Below are 22,989 nucleotides of genomic sequence, written 5' to 3'. Positions count from 1 at the left end.
CCTCCGGATCCTCGGGCCCCATCCACAACTCTACCGGCTCCCAGAGCCCACCTGCGGCCTCACCTGGCCGACATCCTCACAGTGGTGGAGTGCTCAACCAACTACACACACTAACAGGCTACACGCCCAGCCATTTCCACGACACTAATGCACCCATCCACAATACCATTCTGCATCCGCACCACAAATGCCAATATCCAACCACAATTTACCTATACCCTCTACCTAACACTTACACTACCCACCCCGGGTACTCGTGAAAGGGGTCCACTCTTCCCCCATCCACACCTTCGCACCATGCACACCACTCCGTGCCACTTACTCCAACTCTCTCCACACCACTCATTCTCTGCTCCCTATATTCCACACACCTGTACTTGCACACCTGTGCTCTCACACCTGGTGCCACCTGCACCCTTCTCTCCCCAAGCGCATTCGCGCTGATCCACAACACTCACTGCTCCACACACCTGTCCAGTTCTCACACAGCATCATCTCATCTAACTACTCCCCTCTGAAACTTGCGCTTCCCTGTCGTCCCTTTAAACTATTGCGCTCCCACGTCATTATCATCCACACTAAACTACCTGCGTCCCCACTACAGGTATCAGTCACTAACTAACCTTAACGTTACCTAATGTCAGCTCTCTAGATCCCTACACACGATATATCCTAACCCACCCGGGCTAGTTTTCACTGCCATCACCCCATAAACTATAGCGCATTTGCCCCACTTCATGGGAAGGGTGGCAGGGATGCCACCCTTACCCACCGGGCACATCGCTCACTACCAATTTTGCACATCAAATTTCAACAAATCAAAAATTTTCCATTTACTGCCAATTCTACCCACTATTATAAATTTCGTATCAAATCACGATCACTATCACTATCACCCGTCTACTTATTACATCCTCTCGGTGCGCCAATTCACGTCGACAGCCCGGCTTCGTACAGCCGAGCAATGAACGCGGGTCGTTTTGTGCCAGCTGCTGGATACGTCCCACATTCGTGGCAGGGACGGGGGCTTACCCGGGCCGAGATCCCACGCACCACCTCGGCGTGGAGCCATCCAATGTCCCGATCTCGACCTGCCGGCACGTCTCAATAGAAAGTGGTCGCCATGACGACCCTTCCTATCGGCCTGCCCGCTCCGCCTAGTGGAGCCCGGACGCGGCCGTTCCAAGCGAGGCACAGCGTGGATCGCATACGGCAGTTCTTTCGAAACCGCCGTAGTTCGGATCCCCGCTGGTCTTCGCGGCACGCGAAGCTGCCCGACGCGCACCGAGGGCCCGATTCGGCTAAAAGTCGCTCTAACCTCTAACCCGGTCACCGTCGATGCTTCACCTGCATGCTTACAAGCATACGCTACCCCTTTCTTGCTCATACCTCCTGCTGTTTCCATGCTCCTCGTCGTACCTTCTCTTCCACACCCAGGTACACTCATTCCACTCACAGCCTTGGTCACACACCTGACCACCGAACACTTTGGCACACATTCGTCGCTCGCACACCTCACCAACACACCTCTTCGCGCCCCCTCCTCGGTCACCTCCTCTGTGACAATCACAGGTGTGCTCTCACTCGCACACCCAACCACGTGCCTCACTACCAATTCCAGCGTGCATTCCCACTCACGCTCTACCATTCCAGGTGTGCATCCTTCCATTCCAGGTGTACATCCTCGCTCACCTGTCACAACCAACTCACGCTCCTTGTCACTCTCACTACTCTCACCTCCATTCTTGACAGCGCACTCACCCTTACTCTTGACAGCGCACTCTTTCCTCATGCACCCGTCCGTTACACACCTCTCTCTCGCACACTCTTGCGCACACTCTCCCGTCACACCCTCTGTAACACTCACCACAGGCGTGCATTCTTCTTTGCCTTTGACAGTGCACTCTTTCCCCATGCATCTGTCCGTCACACATCTTTCTCGCACACCCTCTCCCGTTACATCCTCTGTAACACTCACCACAGGTGTGCATTCTCCCTTTACACCCTCCGTAACACTCCTCACTACGCGCTTCCATGTGCTTCCTCGCACACGCGCTACGACCGACTCACTCTCGCCAGCACCCTCACTCCTTGGCACGCACTTTTTCCTCACACACCCCAGAGTCGGACTTTCTCGCACACCTCCTTTTTCGCACACCAGACCTGTCGCACACTTCACCAATGGCCTCTCACGAACACCCGGGTCCATCTCGACCCCCAAGCTCATTAAATCACCTGGCGCATCATACGCACGACCATATTGGTCACCACTTACACCGGGTCCTCTTCCTCTTCGCTTCTCCTCCATCACCTGCGAATCCCTCATCCGGTTAATGAGCACATCATCACGATCCGAACACAGACTTTGGACCAATTCTTTTATCTCCTCTTTTATCTCTTTCTTATCCCCTCTCAGTCGCTTCTTAATTTCGCTCACCCCTTCTTCCACTTCTTCTAATTTCTGCTTCACCTCTTTTATGTCCAGGTACGTCTCCTCAAGCTCGTCCTCTAAGGCTACCTTGATCGTTTCCATGTGCGTCCTCACCTGCCGGTCCTTCGTCTCCATTACCTCTGTCACCTCGTCCAACCTCGTTGTCAGTCCCTCACGTACCATCTGACATTGCCTCTTTGTCACTATCAAGTCGTTTTTTATGTCGTTTTGTGTCGCTTTTAACCCTCCTAATACCGCAGTGTTCCTTTGAACCTGCTCCGTTAGTCCTTTTTGTCCCTCCGTCAGCTGTTCCACCTCCTGCGTCAGGTCCTCTATGCCCCCTTGCAACTTTACAGTCCCCTTTCTCACCTCCTTCTCCATGTGCTCCTTACAGTGCCTCACCTCCTCGCGCACTCCTCCGACCTCCTCACTCACACCTCTTCTGATCTCTTCTCCCATCACTTGCATCTCCTGCCCCGATGCCACCCTCATCTGCTCCATTTCCTCCCTGTGAGCATCCAGTTTGGTTTCTACCCCCATTCTGACCCCCTCTATCTGCTGCCCCATTTGTTTAACTTCCCTTTCCGCTTGGTCCCTCATGTCCCTCAATTTGCCTTCCATACTGTTTTCTAACCCCTCTAACCCCTCTTGCATCCCTTCCATTTGATTCTCTTGAGCGGCCATTCTGTTTTCTACCCCCATTAACCCCTCCTGTATTTCCCCTAATCTATTGTCTAATCCCTCTATTCTACTCCCTAACCCTCCGATCTGGGCCCCCATGTCCTCCCTCAATTTCTCGCTATTGGACCCCATCCTTTGTTCTAACCGTTGGCTATTGGCCCCCATCTCGCCCCCCATTACCCCCATTTTGCCCCCCAATTCGTCCCTCATTGCCCCCATACTGTTTTTCAAACCTCCAATTTGGTCTCCCATTTGTCGCATAAGGGCCCCCCTCATTCTGTTTTCCATTTCTTCATTATTCTTGTCCATAAGGGCCTTCATTCGTATAAAAAAAAGGTTCACATCCATCGGTGGCGCTACTACGGTCGCGGGCGCGGTCGCCGTGGCCATGTGCGAGGCGCCATTTTGCGCGCCCGTAACCTCGTGCGCGACGACGCTATTTTGCGAGCCTGCCACCCTCACTGCTTCGCTCTCCTCTTGTCCCTCAATTTGGTCCTGGATCGAACCTGCCTCACTCTCCTCTACCGGAACCCAGCCGTCTTGATCTGCCATAGCGCGACTTTCAAAATTCGGGTTTTTATTTTTGTAAAACACAATCAAATTTCGCCGTTATAATTTCGAGCGCGTGAAACGCGCTCCGGGTCCAATCTCACTCCTCGACACCAATTGTTACTCTAATAGTACAATTGGTGTTCCAAAATTTGGGCCTAACAAATTTAGTCCCAGGTCCGAATCCAACTCCTGACAACCAATTGTTACGGACACGACTTAGATGTTGCTTGACCGAGCGGAATGGCCGCCGTGTTCGCACAAGTTACCCGATTACACTCGAACGTTGGCCGAATCGCGCTATGCTAAATCAATGAAGGAAAAGGACACAACGGCTGGGATTAAGGCAACGACACAAGGGGTACAGTTCTCAAGACCTCCGGAGGAGGATATAATATTGGTTATGCAGAACGGTTAGATTACACGACAAGAGGTACAGCACAGAAAGATAAGCACTTAGACACAGTCTTATCTTATTCCCGACAGACCACAGACAAACGGGACAAGACTGACTCACACAGGGATTGATGGCTGGGAAGGACAGGCAGTCGATAGCTCAAGGTGCACCTTGGCTCAGGGGCAGAATCGACCCGGTCCGGTCCAGAGAGGCGGAGAGGTATTTCTCAGCGCTGGAGGTGGCGTCCGTTTCTCTTCAAGCTGAGCCGCATCTGACGTCACCTCCGTCTTCCTGCGCATGTCCCGCGGGGAGTGACACGCCCTCGGCTCGTTAGCTCCGCCCCAGATGGAATCGGTCCGCCGCTTCTTATTGGGTGCGGGGGGTTACCGGGCTCCGCCCTTGACGAGGAGCTGACAGTGAGCCCCTGCGTGGTAACCCCGTCGGAGCACATGTTCAATGGCGGCTAACCAAGCCGGAGTGAGGACGCACACTCCCCGCGCCGCCGCCGCGCCGCCCCCGCTGTTGTTGTTGTTGGTGTTGTTGTTCCATGAGGAAGAGATGCGGGGAGGTATTGGGAGGTCCTAAACTTACTAACGGTGCCATACAATCACATTCTGGTGCAACGAAGAGTCAGAATTAATGGAAACGAGTCCTTAACTGACATAGACTAAGAATAACTAGCAAGATGTCCTATAGTTGTCTACGTGAGATGCAGTGAACCTGGGCACGACATTTAATGGGGGAAAAAGGGGAAGGTCGGGGCTACAGAGTGTTGTTTACAGACAATGGGACTAGGGAATGGGGGATTGGGGATAGTTGGGGAGTATTGGGGAAATAGGGGAATATTTACAAGCGGATATGGATGGAGGCCAAATCCCATATCCGCAACAATACTTTTATCAAATTTGATTTAAATCCATTCAGCTGTGCTCCAGTTAGCACATTTTTACCTGACATGACAACTGACCTTTGACCTATTGACCCCAAAATTTAATCATTTAATGTTTACATCATTATACATACCTGTACCAAGTTTTAATTTAAAGCCCTTCAGCTGTTCACAAGTTCTCACATTTTTACCTGACAAGACCTGTGACCTTTGGCCTTTGACCTCGGCACCCCCAAAATCTAATCAGTTAATCTTTACATCATTATACATACCTGTACCAAGTTTGAATTAGATCAGTTCAGCCATTCTCGAGTTATAGACCTATCACAGACTTTGACCTTTGACCTCTTGACCCCAAATTCTAATCAGTTAATCTTTACAACATTATACACTACCGGTCAAAAGTTTTAGAACATCTCAATTTTTCCAGTTTCTATTGAAATTTATGCAGTTTAATGTCTCAATGTTCTCTGAAATTAAGCATAGAACAAATAAACAATTGGAGATAAAAAAGAAATCATAGAATCATTTTGCTTCACAAAATTTAATTTAAATTTTTGACTCAGCAAAGTAGCCACCTTTTGCAGGTAAAACCACCGAACACACTCGTGGCATTCTTTCTGCAATGGAAATCAAATATTGTTCGGGAAGTTCTTCCCATCACTGTTGCAGCAGTTGCCACAAATGTGTTGCACTTGTAAGTTGCTTTGCTTTCACCCTTCTGTCCAGTTCATCCCAAACCAGCTCGATGGGGTTTAAGTTTGGAGACTGTGCTGGCCATTCCATGATTTGAAGCCTACTGTCTTGTTCTTTTCCTCGATGTTAGTTTTGACATAGCCTGGAGGTGTGTTTAGGGTCATTATCTTGCTGTAGCATGAACCCATGACCAACTCGGCGTATACCAGAGGGTATTGCATGGTGCTGCAAAATGCTGTGGTAGCCCTTTTTGTTCAGGGTGCCAGTCATTCTGTGCAAGTCGCCGACTCTGGATCCAGCAAAAGATCCCCAGACCATCACGCTTCCTCCTCCATGTTTGACAGTTGGTGTCACACACTGAGGAACCATCCTTTCGCCTCCTCGACAACGAACAAAACCCCTGCGTGATGAACCAAAGATTTCAAATTTTGATTCATTGGTCCAGAAATCCTTCTTCCAGTCTTCAGTAGTCCACTGGCAGTGCTTCATGGCCCAGGCAAGCCTCTTTTTCTTATTTTGCCATCTTAGCAATGGCTTTCTTACTGCCACTTGACCTGTCAAACCTGCAGCTCAACGTCTTCTCTTCACAGTTGAAACTGAGACTTCCTTACTTCGACCAGTGTTAAGCTGTGCTTGAAGCTGTTGTCCTGTGAGCTGCCTATCACGCAAGCTGTTGACTCTCAAAAACTTGTCTTCTGATTCTGTTGTGGCTTTGGGTCTGCCAGACCTCTTCCTGTCAGAGTTTCCTCCAGTTTACAAAATACGACTTTCTGCAGTGCAATATTGTCCAAATAATGCTTCAGTGGGTGTAATAACAGTCTGTTCCAATACTGCTTTTATACAGACAGGGGGTTTGTCATGAAGTAATCAGCATAGGTTGGGACACCTGTAGGAATTGTTTGCATCAACTTTCAAGGTTTAATTTACTTACATTGCTGCAGAACAGTTGTAAGTTGTTAACCCATTACTTGTTCCATGAAGAAGGCCTTTTTTTACAATACAACTGTGCAATTTACATTATTTTCCCGTTTTTGCAAACCTAAACTTTTTTTTTTTTTTTTACCTCGAGCAGTTTACTGCTTCACTTTGTACCATTTCAGGTTATTCACTGGACATTAAACTGCGTAAATTTCAATAAAAACAGGAAAAATTGAGGCGTTCTAAAACTTTTGCCCGGTGGTATACATACCCATACCAAGTTTGAATTAGATCACTTCAGCCATTCTCGAGTTATAAACATATTACAGACTTTGACCTTTGACCTCTTGACCCCAAATTCTAATCAGTTAATCTTTACAACATTATACATACCCGCACCAAGTTTGAATTTCATCACTTCAGCCGTTCTCAAGTTATAGACCTATTACAGATTTGACCGTTGACCCCAAAATCTAATATATTAATCTTTACATCATTATACATGCCTGTACCAAGTTTGAATTAGATCACGTCAGCCGTTCTCAAGTTATAAATCTATTACAGATTTGACCGTTGACCCCAAAATCTAATACGTTAATCTTTACATCATTATACATGCCTGTACCAAGTTTGAATTTCATCACTTCAGCCGTTCTCAAGTTATAGACCTATTACAGATTTGACCGTTGACCCCAAAATCGAATACGTTAATCTTTACATCATTATACATGCCTGTACCAAGTTTGAATTGGATCACATCAGCCGTTCTCAAGTTATAAACCTATTACAGACTTTGACCTCTTGACCTCAGAATCGAATCAATTAATCTTTACATTATTCCACATAATTGTACCAAATTTGGTCAGAATCCCATCACTGGTTCACAAATTGTTGCGGTAACAGTATTTTTACCTAACATGACCTCTGACCATTGACTTCGTCACCCCAAATCTATTCTGTTTATCTTTACCTAATTATACATGCCTGTACCAAGTTTGAATTTCATCACTTCAGCCGTTCTCAAGTTATAGACCTATTACAGATTTGACCTTTGACCCCAAAATCTAATACGTTCATCTTTACATCATTATACATGCCTGTACCAAGTTTGAATTGGATCACATCAGCCGTTCTCAAGTTATAAACCTATTACAGACTTTGACCTCTTGACCTCAGAATCGAATCAATTAATCTTTACATTATTCCACATAATTGTACCAAATTTGGTCAGAATCCCATCACTGGTTCACAAATTGTTGCGGTAACAGTATTTTTACCTAACATGACCTCTGACCATTGACTTCGTCACCCCAAATCTATTCTGTTTATCTTTACCTAATTATACATACCTGTGCCAAGTTTGACCAAGATCCCTTTAGCCGTTCTCAAGTTATCGCGGGAACAAAAACCTATCACGGACGGACGGACAGCCGGACAGACAACCTGAAAACATAATGCCTCTGGCGACTTTGTGGGCAGAGGCATAAAAGGTTGCGGACGAGTTATGACAAAACTTGGTGGAAGAGTTGGTGAGGTGACAAGAAGAAGCCGATTCGATTTTGGTTCAGGTCCGAATCCAGATCCGGCCTATCAGTGGGATAGAAACCATCAACTGTTGAGCCTGGCGGAGGAGGAATGCGCTCTTCCGAGTGCCGTTCTAGTTCGTTATTTTTCCTTCCATACCCATTCCTTACCTGTCTGTTTGTGAACGGGATATCTCAAAATGTTGTGTGCGGATTCGGACTAAACTTTGTGAACAGGTTGTGCGAGGTTTGTGTGGTATATTATTACCACACACTTCCTTCCCCCATTCCTCTTATCTTCCCCCATCCAAAACCTTGATCTTTTCTACCTCCGTTAATCCACACCACATCCACTTTTTTGAAATTCCGACTTCTTTCCTGGAAGTCCAAGCAGTGTCCACGTGTTTATACCTCTCCCATCACCCCCCCCCCCCTTCCCGTGCCTCCTCCCCCAAAGCCCTCTCCCTCCCACAGATCTCCCGATGTCCCTTTCTCTACTGTTGTACTTGTGTGCTTCCCTCTCTCTCCCCATCTTGTCTCCCGCTCCCTTTATTGTATGTTTTGTGTGTCCGTTTGTTTGTTTCTGAAAAACACACTTTGCACTTTCATCTCTTACTGTGTAGGTATCCTCATATTTATCTCTGTACAACACGTGTGTTTCATACGTTTCACCTCCAGGTTCTCTGTGTGAGCTATTGGATGAGCCAGAAGGGGTGACGGACAGCATGGCAAGATCCATCATTAAACAGGTGAGGTAACATGAAACAGGTGAACACAAGGTAGAACTGTCTGGGTTCGATTATTATTTAATAAACTAGAAACTTTCAGACTGGTTCTCCGTGGGCACGATGTTGCATCAAGGAACCTGGTGTCCCCCAGGAGGAACCTTAAGTTTAGGATCCATCTGCGAGCATTAGCTGATGGATGTTTAATCTCACAAGGTCTCTGGATTCTTGGCCAAATTGCAAATTCCTGCCCTCGTTTGTCGAGGGGAATTGTACCAACAGCGTAGACACGAATCAGTTATGATGTTCAAATTTGGGATCGAATCCGTGTTGCATTACACACAACCGAACTACAACTGTGGTGACGTGATGCCAGCTCTCCCATCTGTTGTGCAATCTTTAACATCCATAGGTGAATGCTAACACCTTTCAAAAAGAGTCGAACATTGAGACCCTGAACAAACTCTCCATTCCTGCCCTAATGGAAGGGGAGGAACACTGCATGAGTGCTGTTACTTTAGCCTCAGCAAGTACGCAACCACCACCCATGTGCTACCTGTGAGAAAGCACAATATGGGATTTGATGTGGTACACCTCCTCCACTCTTTTCCTTCCACACCCATCAGGATCTCAAACTTTTAGCGGAAGGTTTTGTGAATGATAAATTGTGTAATGAGTTGAATGAGTTGTTTGTTGTTTATCAATGAGCTGTTTTCTGACACTTTTATTCATTCTTTCACTCAGGCTGTCGATGCATTGTCTTACCTTCATGAGAAAAAGATCTGTCACGCTGATATCAAGGTAATCTCGTGAGTTGATCATCACTGTTACTCGTACCAGGTAGACCGACCAAAAGACCCACCGATCATCCGTCCATGTACTATTGTGTCCGTGATATTTGAAAAACCGTTGAACATTTAGCTTTTATATTGGAAATATCTATTCCTCATGACGTCATCTCAACCTTATTTTATCACGAGCTGTGATTGCTCGAGTTCTGTTGCCATGGCAACCATCTCGGTAATTTGGCTTATGTACGATATCTGCGATGTTCTTCTTACCTTGTTTCTTTTTAAAGTGTGTGTGTGTGTGTGTGTGTGTGTGTGTGTGTGTGTGTGTGTGTGTGTGTGTGTGTGTGTGTGTGTGTGTGTGTACCACCCAAAAGGTAGGGCACCTGGAGTATCAGCTCTTCTCCTTTCCCTTCTCTTCTCTCTTTTCTCTCTCCCTTGTTCTTTCATACCCTCTGCCTCCTGGAGACTTTTTTTGCTGAAAAGTTCGAGAAAGTTACGGCCAGACTTGACTCTACCTCAAGTGATGGACCCAGGTGGCTTAAACACCTGTGTTCTCACAGGCTTTGCCGAAAGGTGCAGAACTAGATCCTCTCAACTAAAGGCCAGTTATTTTACTCCCAATTATTAGCAACATCATTGAATCCATCATCTTTCATTTTCTTAAATGTCCTGATCTATGACCATTGCTTTGGATGATATCCGAGCCACTCAACTCCGGAGTAGCTGCTGCTGCTCTCTCAACAACGGAAGGCTATCTGAATCTTAAGCAATAGGCCATTGCAGTATCTCTGGACATACATTGGGGATTCGACAAAGTTCAGCTCTCTGCTCTGTTAACCGAGATTTTTGTTTGTGGAATACAAGGCCACCTTCTTTTTCGTCTCCTTACACCCTCCACTCATGCACTCAGCACATGACTCCCAACAGAATCCTTATCTTCCCTCTCAATGGAGGCTGGAGTGCCTTAATCAAGCATCTTCGGGCCATCCCATTTGTTCATAACAAACATGAAAGACCAAAGCAATGCTCTGAAAACGCCTCTTTTCCTCTTGACAGATGACTCCACATTTTCTGCACAATGCCACATCTCACAGGCAGCAACAGCAGTTTCCCTCTCAGCTGACCAGAAAATTATCAGATGATGCTCTAACACTTGGAACTTGTTTTTGAATCCAAGCACATCTCACGTTCTCATCCTGTATCTCGGGAAAGATCAAAATAACCACCGATCTATTTCCACAATGAACCACTGTTCGAGGTTCAGTCTCTCAAACCTCTGGGTCTCATGCTCAGCTAGACCTTTCCAGGGCACACCACGTATGAAAAGTGGCCTCCAAAGATAGCTGGAGTCAGAGATTCCTCAGTTGTCTCAAGTCCTTCCTTGGGAAATCTGAAGTTCTCAAAGGGCACAAGCCCTTTGTCCGTATCCCTTAGTACTACCTTGCCTTGTAAGCTGGTGCCCCTGTTTCATGCCTTTCTTTCCTGAATGCTGACGAATTGAAAGATCTCAATATCATTGTCATCTCCAATAAAGGGGCTGAAGCACATCCTGCTCTTTCAGATTAGTTTTCTGCTGCTCCTCCGCATATTGTTCCCCCTCTCTCTTTCATAAAGCCATACCTCCCCAATCATTCCAGGGTGCATTAATTTTTCCAGCTACTCCCTCATTGTTGAAATCCCAAAATTCAGGGGCTGCACATTACTCACCTCTGCTTCTTCGATCTGCTCTTCTCCACCTGTGGAACCTCCTTCCTCGATACAAAAAAGCTGGATGTGTATATTTTGCCTGGTTTTGGGAAAGCAATTGGTAAAATAATATTGGTCCATCTCCTTCAAATTCCCTGTTTTCTTTCCTGCAATCCCCTGTAGTGTCCATCTTGCTTATCCCATGTACCCCACCCTAGCCCTCTCCCTTCCACAGATCTCCTGATGTCCCAGTTCCCTACTGTTTCTGTGCTTCCCTCTCTCTCCCCCTGTTGTCTCCCGCTCTCTTTATTATATGTTCTATGTGTTACATAGCGAGACATAAGTAATGTACGTAGAGCGGCAACGAAGGCTGGAAAGGGTGGAAATGCGAATGGTTCTGTGGATGTACGGAGTATCGTTGAGAGAGAGGAAGACAAATGATGAATTGCGAAAGATGATGGGAATAGAGCCTGTGATTGATGCTGTGAAGAGGAACAGGTTGAGATCGTTTGGTCATGTGTTGAGGAAGGATGAAAGTGACTGGTTGAGAAGAGTGATGGAAATGAATGTCGAAGGATGTAGAGGATGGGGAAGACCGAGAAAGACTTGGCTAAAGATAGTGGAAGAAGAAATGCGGGCAAGGGGGTTAACAAGGAGAGATGCAGAAAATAGGACAAAATGGAGAAGATTGTCATGGGGACCGCAAGGCTAACCCCCGCTCTGGCAGGGAAAATGGCCTTAAAATGCATGTTGTTGTTGTTGTTGTTGTTGTTGTACACCGAGAGTTTGCAAAAAGGCAAATGAGACTTTTCGAGCATGAGGCAAAAGATTCTGTGGTCTGATGAGACTACAATTGAACTCCTTGGCCTGAATGCAAAGTGCTACGTCTGGCGGATATTGAGCAAAGCTCATCATCCATTAAACATCATCTCTACCTTGAAGCATGGTGGTGGCAGCATCATGCTGTGGGGATGCTTTTCAGCGGCAGGGACTGGGAGACTTGGAAGGCTAGAGGGAACAATGAATGGAGCTAAATACAGGCAAATCCTTTTGGAGAACCTGCTTCAGAGTGCAAAAGATCTTAGACTGTGGCGAAAATTTATGTTCCAACAGGACAATGACCCCAAGCATACAGTCAAAGCAACACTGGAGTATAGCTTCAGAACAAAAATGTGAAAGTCCTTGAGTGGCCCAGCCAAAGCTCAGACTTGAATTCCATTGAAAATCTGTGGAAAGACTTGAATATTGCTGGTCACCGACACTTCCCATCCAAGTTTAACTCAAAGGTCACAAGAAACTCATTTTGCAATAAATGTTCGTTTCCCATAAATCGTACACTTTCAAAAATCCAATCTCACCCCTCCCCTCCAAATCTTCCCCATAACCCCTCCCCTCCAAATCTTCCCCATAACCCCTCCCTTTCAAATCTCCCCCCTTGCCCCCTCCCTCCTAAACTACCCCCTCACCCCTCCCCGCCAAGACGCCCCCTCGCCCCTCCCCTCCTAGACTCCTGCCTCACCCCTCCCCTCCAAATCTCCCCCATATCCCATCCCTTTCAAATCCCTCCCCTTGTCCCTTCCCTCCCAAACTCCCTCCTCACCCCTCCCCTTCAAATCTCCCCACCCTCATTGCTTCTCAATTTCCCCCCGCTCACTCCCCCTCCTCAAAGCGTCCTCCCCGCTTCTTCCCCCTTCAAACTCTCACCTCCATCTCCCCCAACCTTCTGCCTCGCTCTTCCCCCTCCTCAAATAACACCTCATTGTGGCTCACCCAATCACCATCAAACCTTTTGTCCGCCCCATCCTTCCCTTTCTCCGAGCTATTCTGAAATCTCTGACACACCTTCAACAGCTCTCCCTACCTCTTCCACCTCTTCCACATCTTACCCTACCCCTCCTCCCCCCTGTTCTGTATCTGATGCTCCCCCTTCCTCTTCATTAACGGTATGGACCTCAAACATCCGGGGCCTTCGTTCAAACTTAACCGATCTCTCCATACAGGTTGCTTCTGTCAAACCAGACGTGATCTGCTTAACAGAAACTTTCCTCCTTTATGATGTCTCTGATTCCATAGTATCTCTCCCGGGCTACTCCCTCCTCCGGTATGATAGACCTGAGCCTCGTCCTGGAGGCGGGGTTGCTATCTTTATCAAAAACTCTCTTCCTCACTCGCCCTGCACTGCACTCTCTCCACCTCACCCCCAGGAATACCTCTGGCTACGGCTTCCCCTTCGCTCCCACCTCTTGTTCATATGTGTGTTGTACCGTCCACCAAACAGTGATGACTCCATCTACATCTCGCTGTCTGATGATATGGACCAACTTCTATCTACTCATCCCAACTCTCTCTTCCTCATATGTGGTGATTTCAACTGTCATCATACCAGTTGGCTGGGTGTGGGTACCTCTCTCACCAGCCATGGCTCCTCAGCAAAGGACTTCTGCGACTCACTGGGACTGACACAATCTGTCAATTTCCCGACCCGGATCTCAGTCAACGGAACATCTTCTCTTCTGGACTTGGTTATGACTAACTTCCCTGAAAATGTCTGCTGCTCTTCTTCTGCTCCGATCGGAACATCTGATCATGTCCTTGTTAAAGTGGACATCTCTCTGACCATCCTCAGGGAGCCTGCTCAGCGTCGACGAGTCTGGCATTTCACTCAGGCCAACTGGCACGGTCTTCAAGCAGCCATCAATCATCTGGACTGGTCTCCCATCTCTACCACCTCTGACATCAACTCATCCTGGGAATTCTTCCAAAGTAAATTGCTCTCTCTTATGCACAGATTTATCCCATCTCGTCTTCAGTTGTCATACCCTTCCTCCCGTCCATGGTACACGGAATCTTGTGGTGAGGCTGTTGCCCAGAAACAACTTGCCTTCGTCTCCTGGAAAGCAAATCCAACGGAAGGAAATCTCATTTCCTTTCACAAAGCCCGAAACAAGTGTGTGTCCACCCTCAGGAGAGCCAGGAAACAATATCTCTCCGTTCTCAAGACCGAACTCTCTTATCTGTCTCCCTCTTCCAAATCCTGGTGGCGTCTGGTCAAATCCGTTTCTGGTGTTTGTTCCCCCTCCATCCCCTCCCTTACCTCAAACGGCTACACAGCTGACTCCGCACGTGAAAAAGCTGAATGCCTCAACTCTGTGTTTGCCTATAAATCTTGTGTCCCAAACCCATCCCTCTCTGTACCCACCATACCCAGTCGTACCCTGCTGCTCCTGGACTCCGTGTCCTTTCCTCCTGACAAGGTGGAAAAGTTTCTGTCAACCCTCGACTCTGATTCTGCAACTGGACCCGACGGCATCAGCCCACGGGTCCTAAAATCCTGCTCTGCTGCTCTATCTCACCCTCTCTCTGTTCTCTTCACCCTCTCTTTTGCTCAAGGTCAACTGCCATCTGCTTGGAAATCAGCCAACATCACCGCTTTGCACAAAAAAGGTGCAAAAACAGATCCTAGCAACTACAGACCAATCAGCCTTCTCCCAATTATCAGCAAAGTCATGGAATCCATCATTGCTTCTGATATGAAATCTTTCCTCTTCTCCATTGGCTTGATCTCTGATCATCAATTTGGTTTCAGACCAGGTCACTCTACTCTGGACATGCTGCTTCTGCTGTCTCAACAATGGATGGAGGTCCTCAATGCCAAACAGGAAATTAGAGCTGTCTCCCTCGACATATCACGTGCCTTCGACACGGTCTGGCACCCCGCTCTGCTCACCAAACTCTCCTCCTTTGGTATCCATGGAAATCTCCACGCATGGCTGGCGGACTTCCTCTCTAGTCGTCGTCAACGTGTGGCGCTGAATGGGTTTCTCTCATCTCCTCTTCCTGTTCAGGCTGGAGTTCCCCAAGGCAGTGTTCTGGGCCCCGTGCTTTTTCTGGTCTTCATCAATGATCTCTCTGACTCTCTCGAAAATCCTCTCTATCTCTTTGCTGATGACTCCACTCTCTGCCGCTCCATTCCTCTTCCCTCAGATCGGCAGTCTGCTGCCTCCTCACTCTCTGAAGACCTGGACAAAATCACAGACTGGTCAAACAAGTGGAACATGTCTTTCAATCCTGACAAATCTCACACTCTTACTATGTCTCTCCGAAAAGATCGACTGGACAACCCTCCCATCTACTTTCTCAACAATCCTCTCCAAGAAGTTCTGTCGCTCAAGATTTTGGGTCTCACTATCTGCCATGATCTTTCTTGGGAAAACCACATTTCCAAGCTGGCCTCCAAAGCCAGTCGCCGACTGGGCATCCTCCGTCGTGCGAAGTCCTTCCTCGGCACACCTGAGCTCCTCACCACATACAAGGCTTTCATCCGCAGCTCAATGGAATACTGTTCTCCCCTATGGGCCGGTGCTCCTGCCTCACACCTAGCTCGGCTTCACGCTGTTGAAACCAAAGCTTTCAGAATTATTGGAATCTCCCGCGATGAAGCTATCTCTGAGGGCCTTTCACTCACTCACCGCAGGCAGGTAGGTGGTCTTTCTGTCTTCTACCGACTCCTCTCCGGCCTTGCACCCCCAGCTCTCTCTGTGCTCTGTCCCCCAAATATTCCTACAGGTCGCACAAGATCTGCCAGCAACCCTCTGATGGTTAAACTGCCGAAATCTCGGCTCTCCGCTCACCTTCACTCTTTCATTCCTCTTTTCTCCCGCCTCTGGAACAAACTCCCTCACTCCCTTCAATCCCACTCCTCCCTCCAGGTCTTTAAAACAGCTGTTCACCACCATCTCTTATCTTCCCCCATCCAAAACCTTGATCTTTTCTACCCCCGCTAATTCACCCCAGATCCACCTTGTTTGAAATTCCAACTTCTTTCCTGGAAGTCCTGGCAGTGTCCATATGTTTTATACCTCTCCCACTGCCCCCTTCCCACGCCCCCCCCCCCCCCCAAAGCCCTCGCCCTCTCTCAGATCTCTCGATGTCTCCATGTCTCTCGGTCCCTGCTCTCAAATGTTGTGTTTGTGTCCTTCCCCCTCTCTCCCCATCTTGTCTACCGCTCCCTATGTTATATGTTTTATGTGTCGGTTTGTCTTTCTGTGTGATTAATGTTCGCTCTTTCACGAGCCTCGATATTGTATACAAAAAAAAAAAAAGAAAAAAAAAAAAAAAAAGTTGACAGAACTTGAGCAAATTTGCAAGGAAGAATGGGAGAAACTCCCCAAATCCAGATGTGCAAAACTGATACAGACATACCCAAGAAGACTCGAAGCTGTAATCACTACCAAACGTGCTTCTACGAAGTATTGACTCAGGGGGTTGAATACTTATGTAAATTAGATGTTTCTGTCATTCATTTTTAATTATTTTGTTAAAATGTCTAAGAAAATAATTCCACTTTGACATTATGGGGTATTATGTGTGGATTTCTGACAAAAATTCTCAATTTAATCAGTTTTAAATTCATGCTGTAACAACAAAATGTGAAAAAAGTCAAGGGGTATGAATACTTTGTGAAGGCACTGTAATATATGCACATAAGCCGTAAACACGTTTTTGCTCTATGGATGTATATCGGGCTCTATGGATGTATTATTTGCAGCACCGTACGCGGCAACTTTCATTCATTGGGACCTGTAGGGACATGTATTGCAAAGAATAATTCTCACTGCGTCTTGTTTATTTTATTTTTTGGCAGTTTTGCATGTAACTATTTATTATCTGCATTTTGATTAATTTGGTCTTTTTATTTGTATTGATTCAGGTGAAGGTTATTCCATGTGACTAGTCTTCCATGTATTATTTTCATGTCATATTTTCTTTATAGTTAATTTGAATCCCAAAACTTCCCAAATGATGTTTTATTTCTTGTTTTTTCCTGACCCATTTGTTTTCTTCTTAGCTCGACAACTTGCTCCGGGATTATTGTGGCAGATTACTTCTTGCTGACTTTGGAGCTTCTTCGTTTTATGGACCTGACAACCTCGTGGAACCAACCAGTGGCACCACACAATATCTTGCCCCTGAGCAAATGGACCCTCGAAGATATTGTGGGATATCTGGAGATATCTTTAGTCTCGGGGTTGTTTTGCATCTCCTCCTCACAAAAGATTTCCCTTTTAGCTATTTTCGCAGAGTGAGTCACAGAGAATGTTTTTTTGTTTTGTTTGTTTTTGCTATATTCATCGTTGTGTTGAGTTCACCAATTTTCACCGATCCAAATGTTTAGCTTCCATCCTCGTGTGAATGCAGCCTCAAAAGACAAGCCACAAGCACTCTTATGACATCATTAAGGAGTGTGCCTCATGATTGATTCTTCAATGCACCAGTGTCACATTATAACGTACACACTTCTGAGGAGGAGCCTGGACTAACTAAATAAAGCTCAAACCTTTTTAGGGTGGAGGAATTCAGTGTTGGAAAAATTGTTTCACACTCCTTAATTTCAATGGTTTATAGATCCATCTCACATGTTACATTGAGAAGTTACATTATAATCTTAGAGAATTTATAAATGGCTCAATAAAAGAGTTGATGAGAGCCCCACTTGTTTGTTTGTCAATATATATTGTTGTTTTTTTGCCTTTACGATTGGTGGAAAGGAGGGAAGTTATTCATAAGGGAAAAACTTAATCAACTGCCTTCATTTTTACACAGTATGAGAGTGGAGGACACGATTATACTCCTCCTGCGAGCGCCACGCATCATGCCCAAGACTTGTTAAGCAAAATGCTGCAAAAAGATCCGAAAGAAAGGATTACCTTGACGGTAAGTGGCAGTTTTTATCTTTGAATCTGCAGGAGAGATTTCTCATGGCATGGTCATATGGAGGTAAGAAGACAAACAAGACAATGGCTAAAACGACATGCTTCTTGGGCTATATCGCAACGATGAGAGTTAGAAAACGAGATCAAAACGAGTGAAGATACAAGCAAGTATTCACAATATAAATTACATGACAACACTAGAACGTCACTTGGTAGAGCACATACCTCCGCCTGGTGAACAGTTTACGTTTTGTATCCCAATGATAGGCTGGATCTGGATTCGGACCTGAACCAAAATCTAATCGGCTTGTTCTTGTCACCAATCAAACTTGTCCACCACGTTTAGTCAAAACTCGCCCATAACCTTTTTAAATATCATGTTATGTATCTCAATGGTGAAGTCCCGATCTCTCGATGGTGAAGAATCACTTAAACAATTCTAGTAGCCGGATCTGGATCTGGATCTTCACCAAAATCGATTAATTTCGTCCTTGTTGCATAAGCTACCTCTCTGCCAAATTTGCTTTGATTCCGTCCACAACGTTTTGGGATATCTTGCTCACAGACAAACAAACAAACAATAAGTATGTCGTATATAGCACGATAGTTGCGAAATCCCTAAAATAAGTTGTTGGTCTATGATGACCTCAAAAATAATTGGTGGTTGAATTCAGTAACCTGGTATGCAAATCCTCTTAAAATTTCAAGTAAATCAGATGAAAATTGAGGAATCTAGAAATTTGGCCTATGTTGACCTTTTTGCCTATGTTGACCTCAAAAATAGTTGGGGGTTGAATTCAGTGACAACATATGCAAATCCTCTTCATATTTCAAGTTAATTGGATGAAAATTGAGCATTTTAGAAATTTGGCCTATGTTCACCTGAAATGTAATTGGTGATTGAATTCAGTGACCAGATGTGCAAATCCAATTCAATTTTCAAGTCAATCGCATGAAAAATGGCAATTGTAGAAATTTGACCTCCAGATGACCTTTGACCTCAAAATCAATAGGCTTCTCAATTGTGACGACCTCTACAACATGGCGAATGTTTCATGACGAACAGTTTAGAATTGTGACCTGTGCAAACAGTGACAAACAGACAAACAAGCAAACAGAATAACAAACGCAACCGACAAATATACTTGAAAAATCTTCAATTTTCGCAAGTAACAGACAGACAGACAGGGGTGAAAACATAACCTCCATCCACCTTGGGTGGCGGAGGTAATAATTGGCAGAAGAAAAAGCAAGAAAACAAACTATTTGAAAAAAACTATTGTTACAACCTGTAATGATAGTGTTCCAAAAAGACCCGGACAACTTTGGTTAATATATTTGGAACCACAAATTATTCAACAATACCCTTTGGTTTACATGATACAGAAACTCAAAAAGTTTTGTGCACACCATCAATACACTTCAATGTGAACTACATTTGTCACGCGCAGGACATCGAGGTGGTACCGTGGTCTCCTTTTTGAAGCAATGTTTTATGGCTGGATGCTCTTCCTGCCGCCAACCCCGTTGGTCGCCTTTTGCGACACACAGGAAATTACCAGTGAGCTGGTGCTCAATTTGCCGACCTTGGAATGATGACAGGCTGAGTCAACCCCCCTGGCGTTAATTCAGCGATCGACCGGGATTCAAACCCAGGATCCTAGGATCCCAAGACGTCACCCGAACCGCGAAGCCAACACCAGTTATGGTTTAGATGATATGTGGCCTCTGAAGGTGGTTGGTATCATCTAAACCAAAGGGTATCGTTGTATCATTTGTGGTTCTAAATATATTAACAACCAAAGTTATCCAGATCTTTTTGGAACACCCTGCAGTATAATCTTTAAAGAACTATAATCTTCAAGGAAAATTAGGGCGGCCTTCTATGACACAGGCAAAAAGCTTATTTGATATGAACACACAGCTTTCCTGCCTTTTAAATCTTAAACTAAATTGTGGGCCAAATTAATTCTGTTTTTTTCCTCTTATACTGTAAATCCAAGAGCACATTTTTAGATGTTTTGTCTTTGGAATGCTGAACTATCTCCACCCAATAAACAAGAATGACTTTGCTTTTTTCAATAAATATCTTTCCCAGTTCGTCACAATTAAGTTCATGAAGAGGGAAAATGTTGAGTGTTATTGTTTCACTCTGTTTTATTTTTTAGTCTTGCTTGCCGCTACTGCATAATATTTCTTGCCCCAACTTTATTTGTGCGTTTTCCATATTTTCTCGAAGGAAACAAAATGGTTAGCAGCAAAATATCCAGGAGAAGCCAACATTGAGTGTGCACAACAGAGAAATAACTAATTGACTGATGTGTTGTCCTGCAGGGAATAGTCCAGCATCCATGGATGAACTTACCAGAGCTCAATATTGCCATGAAATCACAGTCTGGAACAGGTAGGTCTAACTTCAAATCAATTAAAGTTTTATTTTGATCTTGTATGGGACACGGCACAGTGAAAGGTGAAGTTGTGATCCGTTCTTGATAAAACATTTTTTTTTTTCAAATATTTCTACATTAATGAATAAAGAATCGAAAAAATACATTTTTCACATTTTCAGAGAATTTCAAAAAGAAAAGCAGCAGCCTTCTTTCAATGATTGACGAGATGATGTCTGACTCAAGCTTCTTTCTGCACAACACCAGTTCTCAAATCCAAGCAGGCACAACTGTAAATCCAGAGCACAACAGCAATCAGGTATGCATCGAACTTGTACTTGTAGAGGTAAATATACAAGGTCATACTAATCATCAGTGACTGGTGCATTTTTAAAGTATTGCATATATTTGGGTTGAGTCAACATCTTTGAGGTCACTTTTCACCCAGTCATGCATCCCAGTTAAAAACTGAACATCTGGGATCACAAAGCGATTGCCTCGGGTAAGCCAACCCCAGCGCACACGAGCCAATGATGGCCATATGATTTTCTGACCACCATGTGACCTTGATCTTCAACATTTAGTGATGGAGTGTAAATTAAGAAAATGTGTCCCCATCTACAAACCATCCATAACACCTAACATCATGAAAACCGGAGGAAGATTATTCAAGTCATGATCAAAAAGGTGTTTTTTGTTAATTATGTCAATCCGAAAAAGTAGGTCAAGGATTCAAATCATATATCAGATGAACAACGTCAGTGCAGGAACACTATTATTTTGCAAGAACATCTTCGAAGGCCAAGTTGTCTTTGAGATTCTGCATTGGCAAAATTGAGTGATGACAAAAAACGTCGTGTTTTTAAGCGGTGAAGCCACTTCAATATGTCACCGTACGTCCGTCAAAAAATGAAGAAGAAGATCCTTTATAACCCACGGTGTTTAATTCTAAAGTGTTCGAAAGGGCAATTCTAATGGGTTCTAAACGGTAATTCAAAAGGGTAATTCTAATGGGTTCTAAAGGGTAATTCCAAAGAGTTCTAAAGGGCAATTATATTGGGTTCAAAAGAGCAATTCTAATGGGTTTTATTTGTTTCTAAACTTTGCCTATTTCATATTAACATTTCAAACTGAACTGCTTCCTTCGGACATGGGTGCAATTTGTTTTTCAGACCGCCATTTGACATTGACCTTTAACTTGGTGGGTATGATGCAAATCAAGTGTAAATGCATCTTACTCGAGGTTATCTCGAGAGGGCAGTCGTTCTTATTGGACAAATATGAGTCGAGTTGTGGTGAAAAATGTTAAATTTTCGATAATTAGGTCTTGGCCTTAAGCATGAGGTCAAGGTCAAAATATTTTCCTGTCAACTTCCAAAAGTCCCAGCTGGCTTGGAGATGCAGTTCAGACATTGGCAGTAAAAAAAGGAAGAAAAAAACCCTTGATGGTGGTTTAGTACTCCAATGGGTCGAATAAACTCCTGAGGTTCCATTAAAAACTCAAGGCACTAATATTCATACAAGTATAATACAAGAAAGAAAGAAAATATGAAGGTGGTGGAGAAAATAAAGAAAAAAAGAAAAGGAAAAAAAGAAAGGAAAAAAAATGAGAGAAAAAGAAAAGAAAGAAATCACACAAGTATAATTCTCCCTCCATCATATCGGAGGAGGCTTAAAAAAGGCAGTCACAAGAACAAATTATCATATGCATACTGTATAACCAAAAACTTAATCAACTGGAATGGCACTCGTTAGAGAGCGTATTGATCAGTTTATTAGGCTGACCAGTATACGTTTTGTATCCCACTGATAGGCTGGATCTGGATTCGGAATGAGTGAATGAATGAATGATCGTTTTAAGGCCATTTTTCCCCGCTAGAGCAGGGGTTAGCCTTGCGGGCCCCATGACAATCATGGTTCCCTGTTTGCGGCAATGTTTTTATGGCCGGATGCCCTTCCTGACGCCAACCCTTTGTCGCTTCTTACGATGCGCAGGGATACGGTGCACCTATTCTAAGCCGGGGTACACACCGGGATCATTCATCCCAGCAAGCTGGTACTCAATTTGCTGACCTCGGAAGGATGACAGACTGAGTCAACCCCCCTGGTGTTGATTCAGCGATCGACCAGGATTCGAACCCAGGATCCTAGGATCCCAAGCCGGCACCCTAACCGCTAAGCCAACACCAGGCTACGATTACTCTGGATACGGACGATTACTATGGATTCGAACCTGAACCAAAATCGAATCGGCTTTTTCTTGTCACGTAACACACTCATCCACCGAGTTTTGTCATAACTTGTCCACACCTTTTTGAAAAATTATGCGATGTATGGTTTGCGGCCCCATCTCTCAACTGTTAAGAATCATTTATTCAATTAAAAAATTATCGTGTCCAGATCCGGTTTCGGATCTTCACCAAAATCGAATCCATTTGTTCTTGTGACAAATCCAACCTCTCCTCCAAGTTTCGCCAACACCAGACTAAACGGAGCTCACACTGAAGTATATCAATGGTGTGCACAAAACTTTGAGTTTCTGTATCATCTAAACCATAACTGGTGTTGGCTTAGCGGTCAGGGTGCCGGCTTGGGATCCTTGG

This window comes from Myxine glutinosa, chromosome 5 (assembly GCF_964187855.1).
Source record: "Myxine glutinosa chromosome 5, kmMyxGlut1.1, whole genome shotgun sequence".
Classification (NCBI taxonomy): Eukaryota; Metazoa; Chordata; class Myxini; order Myxiniformes; family Myxinidae; genus Myxine; species Myxine glutinosa.
This window is presented reverse-complemented; position numbering follows the sequence as displayed.